Here is a 12836-nt window from a genome sequence, read left to right on the forward strand (position 1 = left end):
ACAGATACACGTTTGACGTCCTGAAGTGAGGAAAGAAGAGACTGCAGAAGTAGCAGAGACTCTTGCACTCTCGGTTCAAGCAAGAACGCGCAAATGACGATAGGCAGGAGGTAGCTGAAATTCGCGCGACTGTAAAAAGACCAGTGTGAGAAGCACACAACTACCACCGTCATATCTTAACAAAAAATCTAGCCGTGAATCAGAGAAAATTCTGGTTCTACATAAAATCGCTAAGCGAGTCGAAGGCTGCTATCCAGTCACTTTTCAACAAGTCTGGTGTGGCAATAATTTCGCGTTTCAGAAATCATTCATACAGGAGGATCGCCCAAACATGCCGGCGTCTGGCCTTCGTACAGACTCCAAAACGGCCCTTTCTGGCGCATAGAAACTACTGAAATAGCTGGAAACAAATAAGCCGCCACGTTCAGACGGAATCCCTGTTCGACTGTATAGAGGGTGCGCTTTGGTCCTTAATTAGCTTCACATTGTCGCAAATTTCTCGCCCACTGCATAGCCTCAAGCGACTAGAAAAAAGGGCAGGTAACTCCAGCATATAAAAAGGTCAAAAGAACGGACCCGCATAATTACAGACCAATATCCTTAATATCGGCTTGTTGCAGAGTTCCTGAACGTTTTCACAGTTCGAATATAATAAATTTCCTTGAGATTGGAAAGCTGCAGCACATAAATCAGCACGGACTTACAAAGCATCACACTGGGCCCTCTTCTCGCAGTATACCTTATGAACTTTGGATCAAAGGTAGCAGACAGATTCCACATTTCTAAATTTTCAGAAAGCTTTTGATACGGTGCACCACTGCACATTATTAACGAAGGTACGAGCATACAGAATAGATTCCCAGATATGTGAGTGGCTCGAAGACTTCTTAAATAATACACCCCAACCCGTTGTCCTCGATGACAAGACCACATCGCAGACCAGTATATCGTCATGATTGCTCCAGAGAAGTGTGAGAGTACCATTCGTATTCCCTATGTGCGTAAATTATCTGACAGGCAGGGTGAGCAGCATTCTTAGGCTGTTTGGCGATGGCTCTCTGGTGTAGGGGAAGGCGTGGTCCTTGAGTAACTCTGACAGCATACAAGGTGACTTAGAGAAATTTCTAATAGGTGAGGTGAGTGGCAGCCTGCTCTAAATGTATGAAAATGTAAGTTAATGCAGATGAGTAGGGAAACTAATCCCATAATGTTCGAATACAGCTTAGTAGTGTACATCTTGGCGTAGTCACATTGATACAATATCAAGGCAAAACATTTCAAAGCGAAATGAAATGGAATGGAATGAGCACGTAAGGGGTAGTAAAGGGTAGCTAGCGAAGGCGAATGGTCGACTTAGGTTTAGTGGGAAAATTTCAGGGATGTGTAGCTCATCTGTAAAGGAGATCGCCTATGTGACACTAGTGGGACCCATTCTTGAGTACTGCTCGAGTGTCTGGGATTCTCTTCAGGTCGGATTGAAGGAAGACATCGAATCAAATTAGAGACGCACTTCTAGATTTGTTAGTGGTAGGTTAGATCAATACACAAGTACGAGGGTTGCTCCGAATGTAATGCACCGCATTTTTTTCCTTCACCAATTCTTTATTGAACACAATGAGAATTAGACACATGAAAGAATGGTATTTTGTCTACACACCCTATTTTTCCACGTAATCTCCATCCCATTCTATGGCCTTCCTCCAACGTGAAACAAGGGTGTGTATGCCCTGTCGGTACCAATCCTTGACCTGGTGGTGGAGCCAGTTCTTCGCTGAGTGAACCACCTCCTCATTGTCCTCAAATGTCTTCCAATTGCCGAGAGTCGTAACGCGTCTGTTCTCGCGAATGACAGCTTCAGCCCGCTGCAACATGTCGGTAGTGACAACTGTGGATGGTCTCCCCGACCGTTGCAAATCTTGGAGCTCCACCGAACGGCCTTCTGATGACCTCACCCTCCGTGCCAGCGACTAACTGTACTTCTGTTGACAGCAGATGCTCCATAGACATTGCACAAGCGTTTGTGAGTATTCCACACAGTTTCTTTCTCTGCAGTGAGAAATTCAACGACGGCGCGTTGCTTGTAACGTACATCACCTACAGACGGCATTTTGAATCTGTCCTGCAGCTACGCTATCTGTCGGAAGTGACAGAAACTTGGCGCGCTCCCTCAGGACTTCAAATAATACACACGTAATGGGCAACCCTCGTGTTATGGAGATGCTTCGTAAAATCAGACAGGAATCCCTGAAGAGAAGACGGCGTTCTTTTAGCGAAACACTATCGAGAAAATTTTGAGAGTCGGCAGTTGATGTTAACTGTATAACCGCTCTACTGTCAGCAACGTACATTTAGCGTAACAACCACGAAGATAAGAGAAATTATGAGATATAGACGTTTTCTTCCTTGCGTCTATTTGCGAGTGTAACAGGAAAAAGAGTAACGAGTAGTGGTAGAAGGAACCCTCTGACATGCACCATCCGTAGACGTAGATTCCCGTATGTCGCGCGAAAATGGGTTGCAGGTTCGAGGTTCGAAGTAATAGCTACATACATAGTCAATAAACATATCTGACAGTTTAAATTCAGTACGAGACCTGGCCTCAGTCTGTCCGCGCACTGACAGTTGGCCAATAAAATTGAAAGTTTCCTACCTCATGTAACTTATTTACCATTACCCACAAATGTTTGAGTTTGCTGTAGGATTAGTTTCCCATTTGATCCGTAGTCCGAGAGAATGCCCTACCTATCTCTAAAAAGTATTTCAGTAAGTACTGACTTTGCTCGAGACTTGGTATAACTGGCGTCTCTATTAGTGTCTTGGTTTGGTACGGCTGCACTATCTCCGTTCCAAGAACACAGAGTTAAATCATAGATGCAAAATTCGAACGTTCTGGTAAAATTATCCATCAAGATGGCTAGTGTTTCATACTGGGGTGACTCAGTTCATGTTCCCTCCCAAACACCTCAACTTAGATTTAATTTATGCCTCACTAAACAAGATCACTTCCGATTTTCTTCATTATTCGTTTACACCATTCTAAACCCTTTTACATAGTCTCTCTTTGTAGTTAATCCTCAGTATTCAGCGTCTCCCTCTCACTGCCACTGCCTATGTATGTGTCTCACTATAACATCCACGATATATATATATTTTTTCATTACGAGTGGAATATGAACGTGTGGATAATATTCATCAATTATGTAATTATTTCTTAAAAAGATCGTAATTATGTGAAACAGAGACAATATTTGTCTCACATTCTTTGTTAATCTATGTCATTCTTTTCTTTTGTTTTGTACCCTTTTGTCGTCTTCCTCTGATGTACATCGCCGACGCAAGACGCGAATCGATTTGAGGTCTGTTACATGAAAAACATTTAATGTAAAATTATTGTACTTTTATGTTCATTTGCTGGTAAAAACAAATAGAGCCAAATGCGTTAAAACTATTTATGATTAATTGTTGAAAATTCACTTCCTCCTTTAATTATAATTTTTTTTTAAAATTGTTTTATCATAGCTGCAAGAAGCGCAGCCATTGTTAGTTGCGATTATATAGCAAGTTCGTCTGTGCTTCTGGTTGAAAATAGCATGGGTTTGTGTTAAACTAATTTGAAAAACACTTTAATAATTTTTTTATTGGTAGCATCAATTTAAATGATTTAAATGATTTATTGGGAGAAGGAAAATCTTAATTAAAAAAGAAATCCTATATCTTTTGTTGGTCGCCATCTTAACTTTTATCACAGCGGCAAATTTAAATTACTAGAAACTGCAAACTTTCAATATTCCGATGTGTAAGAAATAAATGTGCACCGGTGGTACTGAACTCTATTTATAAAAGAAAAAATTAATCGAATCAGACTGCATTTTCTAAGAACAGTGCTAATGGTATTTATTGTTGAACAAGATTTCATTGCTGATGTATGTGGCCAAAATTAAACTACGCACGAATCACGGAGAAAATATTTCTGGTACCATACGTCAGTGTTGTGTGCGGGTGGTATTCTGTGATTCCTTTTCATGATCAATTTGCTAAGAATAATTAAACCCATCGAAGACAAAAATTATAAAAGCTCTGATGTACGATCTGTAATTTTAGTGATATGAACACAGCTTACAGTCAACATTATTACACTACGACAGGTGGAATTCTTGTGCAATTTGAACAAAATAATTATCCGGGAGAAGTTGTAGTTTGAATAATGCATTATACATGTGTATAATATTGTCAGTATCATTTACAAAACCAATTCAATGCAACAGCTAAATAACAGAGTGAATTCAAACCGCAGAATACCATAGAGTATCGTATCATCCATATTCATTGCACTTGTCCATGTTGATGATACACAAAAACCACCATATCACCCACTGCCTTTTTTCTCCCACTGATATGTAGTATATCCCACCGCCACTGTCCCTTCTCTCACTTACACTGTCTCCTTTGGTCTTTCTTTCCCACTTTCATTGCCTCTACAATACCTCAGCAGCTCAAAAATTCTGAGAGGTTCAACTTTTTCCTCTACACCAGCGTGTTAAAAACTTTTCGGTACAAAACGCGCCCTCCCATGTATCTACATGTTAAAGTTCATCTGTCTCGTAGGATCCGGAACACAGAAGTCTATGTGTGGTCTCCACTCATCAACATTTTCTATTTCCACTCTCTCCTCTGTCTTGCTCCCACTGCTTCTGTCTCCACCCTCTCTCTTTCTCTTTTACAGCCATTGTCTCCCTAAAACTCTAAAACTCCGTCGGTAGACCCTAACATTACTGACCGACCTCAGCCTATAGGCGTCACTCGATGTGGATATGTAGGAGCTTGTGGTCAGCACACTGCTCTCCCAGCAGTGGAGTCGCTACTTCTCAGTCAAGTAGCTCCTCAATTCGCCTCGCCACTGCTTGGCAACAGGGATCGGTAGACTGGACGGTCATCCATCCAAGTGCTATCAGCGCTTAACTTCAGTGATCTAACGGGAACCGGTGTTACCACTGCGGCAAGGCTTCTGGCGCCAATGTCTCCCACTGACCATTAATACAGTACCTAATCTCTCTTTAGCTCCCACTGCTACTGTCTTCATTAATTTCCCTAAAACTTTCGCCCACCTTCACTGCCCCCTCTTTCCTTCTCTCCCACCGCCATTACCTCCTCTCACTTCCGACAACTCTCTACTCTCTTGCAGCACAAAAAGCGCTAATACTTCCGCATGCCAAAATTTTTATTGAGGTATGAGGACTGATGCAGCTGGTTCCCCTATTTTCTGTCAGAGTCTTTTAGAGAGGAACATAATCGCCTTTTTTATACTCAGATAGGGTTATTTTCCCGCTTGTTCTCTTCTTTTCCCTGCTGCAGTAGGTTGTGCTGCTTATTTTAATATAAAACGAATTCTATAGGTCAGTAAAGTTTTGACATTATATATATTTCGACACGTTTATGCACTTTGACACGTATAAACAGAAAATAAGTATGCATAATATAAGGCAAACACACAATCGTCGGCTTTACAGTATTTTTGGATACTTTGCTCATCGATCGCAATTCATAGAAAACGCGGGGCCTATGTTTCGTATCTTAAAAGTGTTTTCTGAATCTGCGTTATTTCCTGTTTCCCGTACATCAACGGTTAAAAAACTTTTCGGTACAAAGTGCACCCTACCCTGTATCTACGTGTTATAGTTCGCCGGTCTGGTAGGTCCAGAACACCGACGTCTATGTATGGGCTCCACTCATCTATATTTTTCATTTCCACTCCACCTTCTCTCTTTTTTCCCACTGATTCGTCTCCTCTTTGAGATTATCCGAAAAAACATCTTAAGTACTTCTGGTAAAAATTTCGACGATTTTCCATGAACAGAAGTGATAGAAGTGGCCATCCCCAAAGTTGGTACTTTGGATACCTTATCTATTTGTCTTGATAATGGATACAAATTTTCGAAAAATGGAAAATGGTGTTTCTAGATGAACGTCCAAGAAATTTACAGTTAAAATTTGAACTATTGGCTATTGTTAGTTATTCAGATAATTGAGGCTAGTGGTGAGAATACGGCTAAAATCTGGTTTTTGCTGTTTTTTGCATAAGTACGGTAAATTTGGAATCTATGGATCTGGATAATGGATAACGGTATCAAAAAAAATCTCCTCCAGAATATTTTCCCCTAGAATATCGTTTTAAGAACACATGGAAAAAATTTCGACCATCTGCCATAAATAGAAATTATACAAGTGGCTGTCCCTATAGTTGGTGCTTTTTGTGCCCAAATATCATGGTTTTTCGGGATTTTTTTTTAAATTTTCCCAGAAACTGCCCACGAACAAATGGTGCTTCTATAGGCCGTCTGAGATCCGTAGACCATACCTAATGCAAAAGAACCAACCGATTTTCGCGATTTGTGTGGACTGGAGGATATGTGTACTGTTCAAATTTTGACGCTGTACTGTAGGATACCTGCAGTATGCCCGTTATTAGCATAGATGTACAAAGGGTCGCTAGACCAAAGATTATCAAAAACATTTGACCCCTTATCCACACCAGTGCAAAAGAACCAACCGGTCTACTCAGTTCGCCTGAGCTGGAGGGATTGTGAAATGTTTAAATTTTGGCCCTGTAACGTAGGATTGCTGCAGTTAGCTGTTCCTTCGATAATACACAAAAGACTGCTAGGCCATGAGCTACACAAAAGACTTGGCCCTTCATCTCAGTGATCAACAGAGCTGGAGATATGACTCTCTGAAAAATCACATTGTTGCGCGTGGCGTTTTGGAACATATCGGTGCCGTGGACTGTCGTGAACAGACCGATATAGACTCGAAAAAAATATGTAGTTTAATGACAGAAGTAAGTTTTCAGTTCTTTTATACTGCAGAAGCTACAAATTTCTGAACTGAAATACTTCTATGCAACAAACGTAATAGTTTAGAAGAAAGAGTTTCAGATATCTTTAAAATCTATCTCGGTTATCTGTTGGGCTTTTAATATCATTAGATCAATGAACAAGGAGTTTGATTGCAGTATTGTACACGCTTTTACTAGCTAATAGCAGTTGCAGGCAGGACTGAATTAACAGTGTGCTTTCTGTCACAACACAATTATACATTTATCACCACCCAAACATATAAATGTTTTGTGAGAAAGTAAACCCTGTTAGCTACATTTTAGACAAGCATGAGAACGTAGCACAAAATGACAAGAATGGTGGGAGATGGTCGCTTTAAACAATACTCTGTATAATTATCATAAGCAAAACATCTTATTCTGTGACGTGAAATATTTTGTTCTTAAACGTTATAATGTCGTTGGCCATTATTGAAGGACAATGATTTGCATTGACACGAAATGTAATAACGCCTGTGAAGTGTTGCTTAATACTCCAAAGATTTAATTTCTCAATTGAAATTCTCAAGTATATGTATTCAAGCCAATGGCCTTGCCGCAGTGGTAACACCGGTTCCCGCCAGGCCACCTAAGTAAGCGAGCGGGAAGCACTCAGCCCTTGTGAGGCAAACTGAGGAACTACTTGATTGAGAAGTAGCGGCTCCGGTCTCGTAAACTGACATAACGACCGGGAGAACGGTGTGCTGACCACGTGCCCCTCCATATCCGCATCCAGTAACGCGTGCGGTCTGAGGATGACACGGCGGCCGGTCGGTACCGTTGGGCCTCCCTGGCCTGATCGGGCGGAGTTTAGTTCTTTTTTTTTTTTTGTATGTACTCAAATGTTCTCAGTGTCCTCCACTGTGCGTTAACTGTCACTCATGTTTTCTAACTATATTGGTGTTGGAACAGTTGGTTTGTAGAACTGAGTATGCTAAACTTTCAAAACAATCGAGATACAGGCCATGGTGCAAAACATCTGTGAATATTTTTTTAAAAGCCATATTTGCGGTTCCTGTTTATCTGTTGAAATTGGTTATGCTGCTCATATCCTGTACTAAAAGAACCGAGAATTTTTACTGTGTATTTAATGGAAAGCTATTTAGATTTATGAGACATAAGTATTGTTGAATTCCGTTAATTAGTTCTACTCAGTCATAAAAATATACTGCAACTACAGTTGTGTAAATATGTAAAGCAATTTTCGCATTCTTTTTGTTGGGCATTATGGTAAGCACTTTTCAGATACACCATTAATGGCAAAAATCTTAGTTTTTGTAACAAAATACTATGGTCTACAATGTAAAATGATTTGATAAGCTGTTTAGTGCTATTTTATTTCTACTTGTAAAATTTGAAATGTCGTTTGTCTGTCAACAGTGCATTCGGAAATCAGTACTGTGGTTGCCACTGTTTTAGTGTTCATCACCATCATCATCTTCTTTTCAGCGATCACAGGCCCTGTAGACCACGCGCTGCATCAACGATCCATCTTCTTCTGTTTCTCGCTGTCTCTCTCCGCCCTGTGTTGATTCCTAATGCTGCGACGTCCTTCTCTTTGTCATCTTTCCACCGCCTGCGACGTGGTCACAATGGTCTTGGAGCGTGCCCTCAAATGCCTTCTTAGGAAATCTGTTGGTTTCCGTTCTAGTCACATGCTCAACCCATTGCAGTCTCCTACTTCATAATTTCTGAACGATAGTGGGTTGCTTCATTAATTGATACATTTCAGTGTTCATTCGAACTCTTCCGATGTCATTCTCCACCACAGCTCTCCAGAATTTTCTAGTCACTTCTCTTTCGAAAACATTCAGTTTTTCTCTTTCTTTCTTGGTAAGCGTCCAGCTTTTCGAACCATACAGTACTAATGGGCAGATGATGGTGTCATATATCTTCATCTTTGTGGTGATTGACAAAGCTTTACCTCTGAGTAGTCTACTGAGAGGATACAGCCATCTTGATCCTGAGGCTAGTCTCTCATTTATATCCAATGTTGTGATACTTCCACTCCTGAAGCGCGCTCCAGGATATTTAAACTGATGAAATTTTCTGAATCTAGAATGGTGGTTTTTGTGGCGGGGTTCGTAGCGACAAACACTTGGCTGTAGAAATGGCTTACGAAGTCACCGCCACACTTTTAATAGCGGGCCGACCGGTCCGCTGGAACAGTGAACAGAAAGATGAAAACCCAAACACTCTGATTAAATAAAAGTCGGTACTTATCTTTATTACGAAGATACAGAAATACAGTAGTGAACTCCGTGTCTACAGAGATCTGTCTAGTTCGAGTCGGAGCGGCTAGGTCAGCGTCGGCTGACGACAAACAACAACTCTGCTGCGATGAACACACAACTGACTAGCCAACTCGGTGGCGAGTATACAACTGAGCGGCGAATACAGAACTGTCCTAGCGCTCGCGACTCCAGCGCTTAAGAAGCCAGAAGCCAGCGGTGGTGCGCGCAGACTTCCGGCGATTTCCTGTCTCGCTGGCGCTGCTTATGCGGACGGCGTCCGGACTTTGATGCTGCCAACCTTTTGGCAGCGGGCTCGGTTAGCATTACTGGCTAGGATATAACAGTGGTCAGTGTCAAAGTGTGGATTTCGGTTTATAGCTCGACCTATATCCATATACTCTGTTTTCTCTTAGTTTGTCAACAGTCCCATTTTGCTGGCACTGTGGCTAAGAGATCTGTACGTGTCCTTCAGCTCTTTTTCTGCTTCAATGAGTGAGACTCCGTCATCTGCGTATGCCACGAGCTTTACTTCACTGTGTTCGAATCGGAGACCTTTGTAAAGTTGTAAATTACTCTCTCGAACCTTCTACAATTCAAGGCTGAAGAGAACCTAGTATTCATGCCTCAGAAAATAAAAAAAAATGTTTTTTTTGCAGTGAAACGGATAATAATAATGACATATGTCTATACCAAATCTTTTATAAATGAGTGTCCATATGTCATACTTTAACTTTCCTGAAAAGGTTCACTTGAATGCTGATGTTGATATTTACAGCCAAAATGACTACGTTAAAAGTACCACTACTGTACAGGAACTCTGATGTTTTGTTTTATAATTTTCGTCACTTGTGGATGGGAAGCAGTGAGAGCTACAGACGACTACTTTTTAATATAATTTTCTTTGTAAACTACTATTCTCAGTTCTCTGCCGAAAATTTTATTCAGTTGTGCTTCATACATAGGAAGTATTTATGACCCTTAATTCAGAACAATAAGCTTACAATCAAATAATTCAGTTACGAATAATTAACGACATTTAATGTAAATACTTCTTCACTTTTCAGAAATTTTGTTGATAAATTTGAGTAAGTTTCTTTTCTCTCTTTACGTGATGCTCTCATTCATGGTTATTTACGCGGCTTTTCATGTTGTTTTAAACTGATTTATGGGCAACTGATCATATATATATATCCCCATGAACCACGGACCTTGCCTTTGGTGGAGAGGCTTGCGTGCCTCAACGATACAGACAGCTGTACCGTAGGTGCGACCACAACGCAGGGGTATCTGTTGAGAGGCCAGACAAACGTGTGGTTCCCGAAGAGGGGCAGCAGCCTTTTCAGTAGTTGCAGGGGCAACAGTCTGGATGATTGACTGATCTGGCCAGGTAACACTAACCAAAACGGCCTTGCTGTTTTGGTACTGCGAACGGCTGAAAGCAAGGGGAAACTACAGCCGTAATTTTTCCCAAGGGCATGCAGCTTTACTGTATGATTAAATGATGATGGCGTCCTCTTGGGTAAAATATTCCGGAGGTAAAATAGTCCCCCATTCGGATCTCCGGGCGGGGATTACTCAAGAGGACATCGTAATCAGGAGAAAGAAAACTGGCCTTCTACGGTTCGGAGCGTGGAATGTCAGATCCTTTAATGGGGCAGGTAGTTAGAAAATCTAAAAAGGGAAATGGATAGGTTAAAGTTAGATATAGTGGGAATTAGTGAAGTTCGGTGGCAGGAGGAACAAGACTTTTGGTCAGATGAATACAGGGTTATAAATACAAAATCAAACAGGGGTAATGCACGAGTAGGTTTAATAATGAATAAAAAATAGGAGTGCGGGTAAGCTACTACAAACAGCATAGTGAACGCATTATTGTGGCCAAGATAGACACGAAGCCCACGCGTACTACAGTAGTACAAGTTTATATGCCAACTAGCTCTGCAGATGACGAAGAAATTGAAGAAATGTATGATGAAATAAAAGAAGTTATTCAGATAGTGAAGGGAGACGAAACTTTAATAGTCATGGGTGACTGGAATTCGGTAGTAGGAAAAGGGAGAGAAGGAAACGTAGTAGGTGAATATGGATTGGGGGTAAGAAATGAAAGAGGAAGCAGCCTGGTAGAATTTGGCACAGAGCATAACTTAATCATTGCTAACACTTGGTTCAAGAATCATAAAAGAATGTTGTATACATGGAAGAAGCCTGGAGATACTGGCAGATTTCGGATAGATTATATAATAGTAAGACAGAGATTTAGGAACCAGGTTTTAAATTGTAAGACATTTCCTGGGGCAGATGTGGACTCTGACCACAATCTATTGGTTATGCACTGTAGATTGAAACTGCAGAAACTACAAAATGGTGGGAATTTATGGAGATGGGACCTGGATAAACCGACTAAACCAGAAGTTGTAGAGCGTTTCAGGGAGAGCATAAGGGAACAAATGGCAGGAATGGGGGAAAGAAATACAGTAGAAGAAGAATGGATAGCTTTGAGGAATGAAATAGAGAAGGCAGCAGAGGAACAGGTAGGTAAAAAGACGAGGGCTAGTAGAAATCCTTGGGTAACAGAAGAGATTCTGAATTGATGAAAGGAGAAAATACAAAAATGCAGCAAGTGAAGAACGCAAAAAGGAATACAAACGACTCAAAAATGAGATCGACAGGAAGTGCAAAATGGCTAAGCAGGGATGGCTAGAAGATAAATGTAAGGATGTAGAGGCTTATCTCACTAGAGGTAAGATAGATACTGCCTACAGGAAAATTAAAGAGACCTTTGGAGAAAAGAGAACCACTTGCATGAATATCAAGAGATCAGATGGAAACCCAGTTCTAAGCAAAGAAGGTAAAGCACAAAGGTGGAAGGAGTATATAGAGGGTCTATACAAGGGCGATGTTCTTGAGGACAATATTACGCAAATGGAAGAGGATGTATATGAAGATGAAATGGGAGATATGATAATGCGTGAAGAGTTTGACAGAGAACTGAAAGACCTGAGTCGAAACAAGGCCCAGGGGTAAACTATATTCCATTAGAACTACTGACACCCTTGGAAGAGCCAGTCCTGACAAAACTCTACCATCTGGTGAGCGAGATATATGAGACAGGCGAAATACCCTCAGACTTCAAGAAGAATATAATAATTCCAATCCCAAAGAAAGCAGGCGTTGACAGATGCGAAAATTACCGAACTATCAGTTTAATAAGTCACAGCTGCAAAATACTAACGCGAATTCTTTACAGGCGAATGGAAAAACTGGTAGAAGCCGACCTCGAGGAAGATCAGTTTGGATTCCGTAGAAGTGTTGGAACACGTGAGGCAGTTCTGACCCTACGACTTATCTTAGAAGAAAGATTAAGGAAAGGCAAACCTACGTTTCTAGCATTTGTAGACTTAAAGAAAGCTTTTGACAATGTTGACTGGAATACTCTCTTTCAAATTCTGAAGGTGGCAGGGGTTAAATACAGGGAGCGAAGGACTATTTACAATTTGTACAGAAAGCAGATGGCAGTTATGAATGCAGCAGGGACATGAAAGGGAAGCAGTGGTTGGGAGGGGAGTGAGACAGGGTTGTAGCCTCTCCCCGATGGTATTCAATGTGTATACTGAGCAAGCAGTAAAGGAAACAAACGAAAAGTTCGGAGTAGGTATTAAAATCCATGGAGAAGAAATAAAAACTTTGAGGCTCGCCGATGACATTGTAATTATGTCAGAGACAGTAATGGA

Source organism: Schistocerca piceifrons, chromosome 7 (assembly GCF_021461385.2).
Source record: "Schistocerca piceifrons isolate TAMUIC-IGC-003096 chromosome 7, iqSchPice1.1, whole genome shotgun sequence".
Taxonomy (NCBI): domain Eukaryota; kingdom Metazoa; phylum Arthropoda; class Insecta; order Orthoptera; family Acrididae; genus Schistocerca; species Schistocerca piceifrons.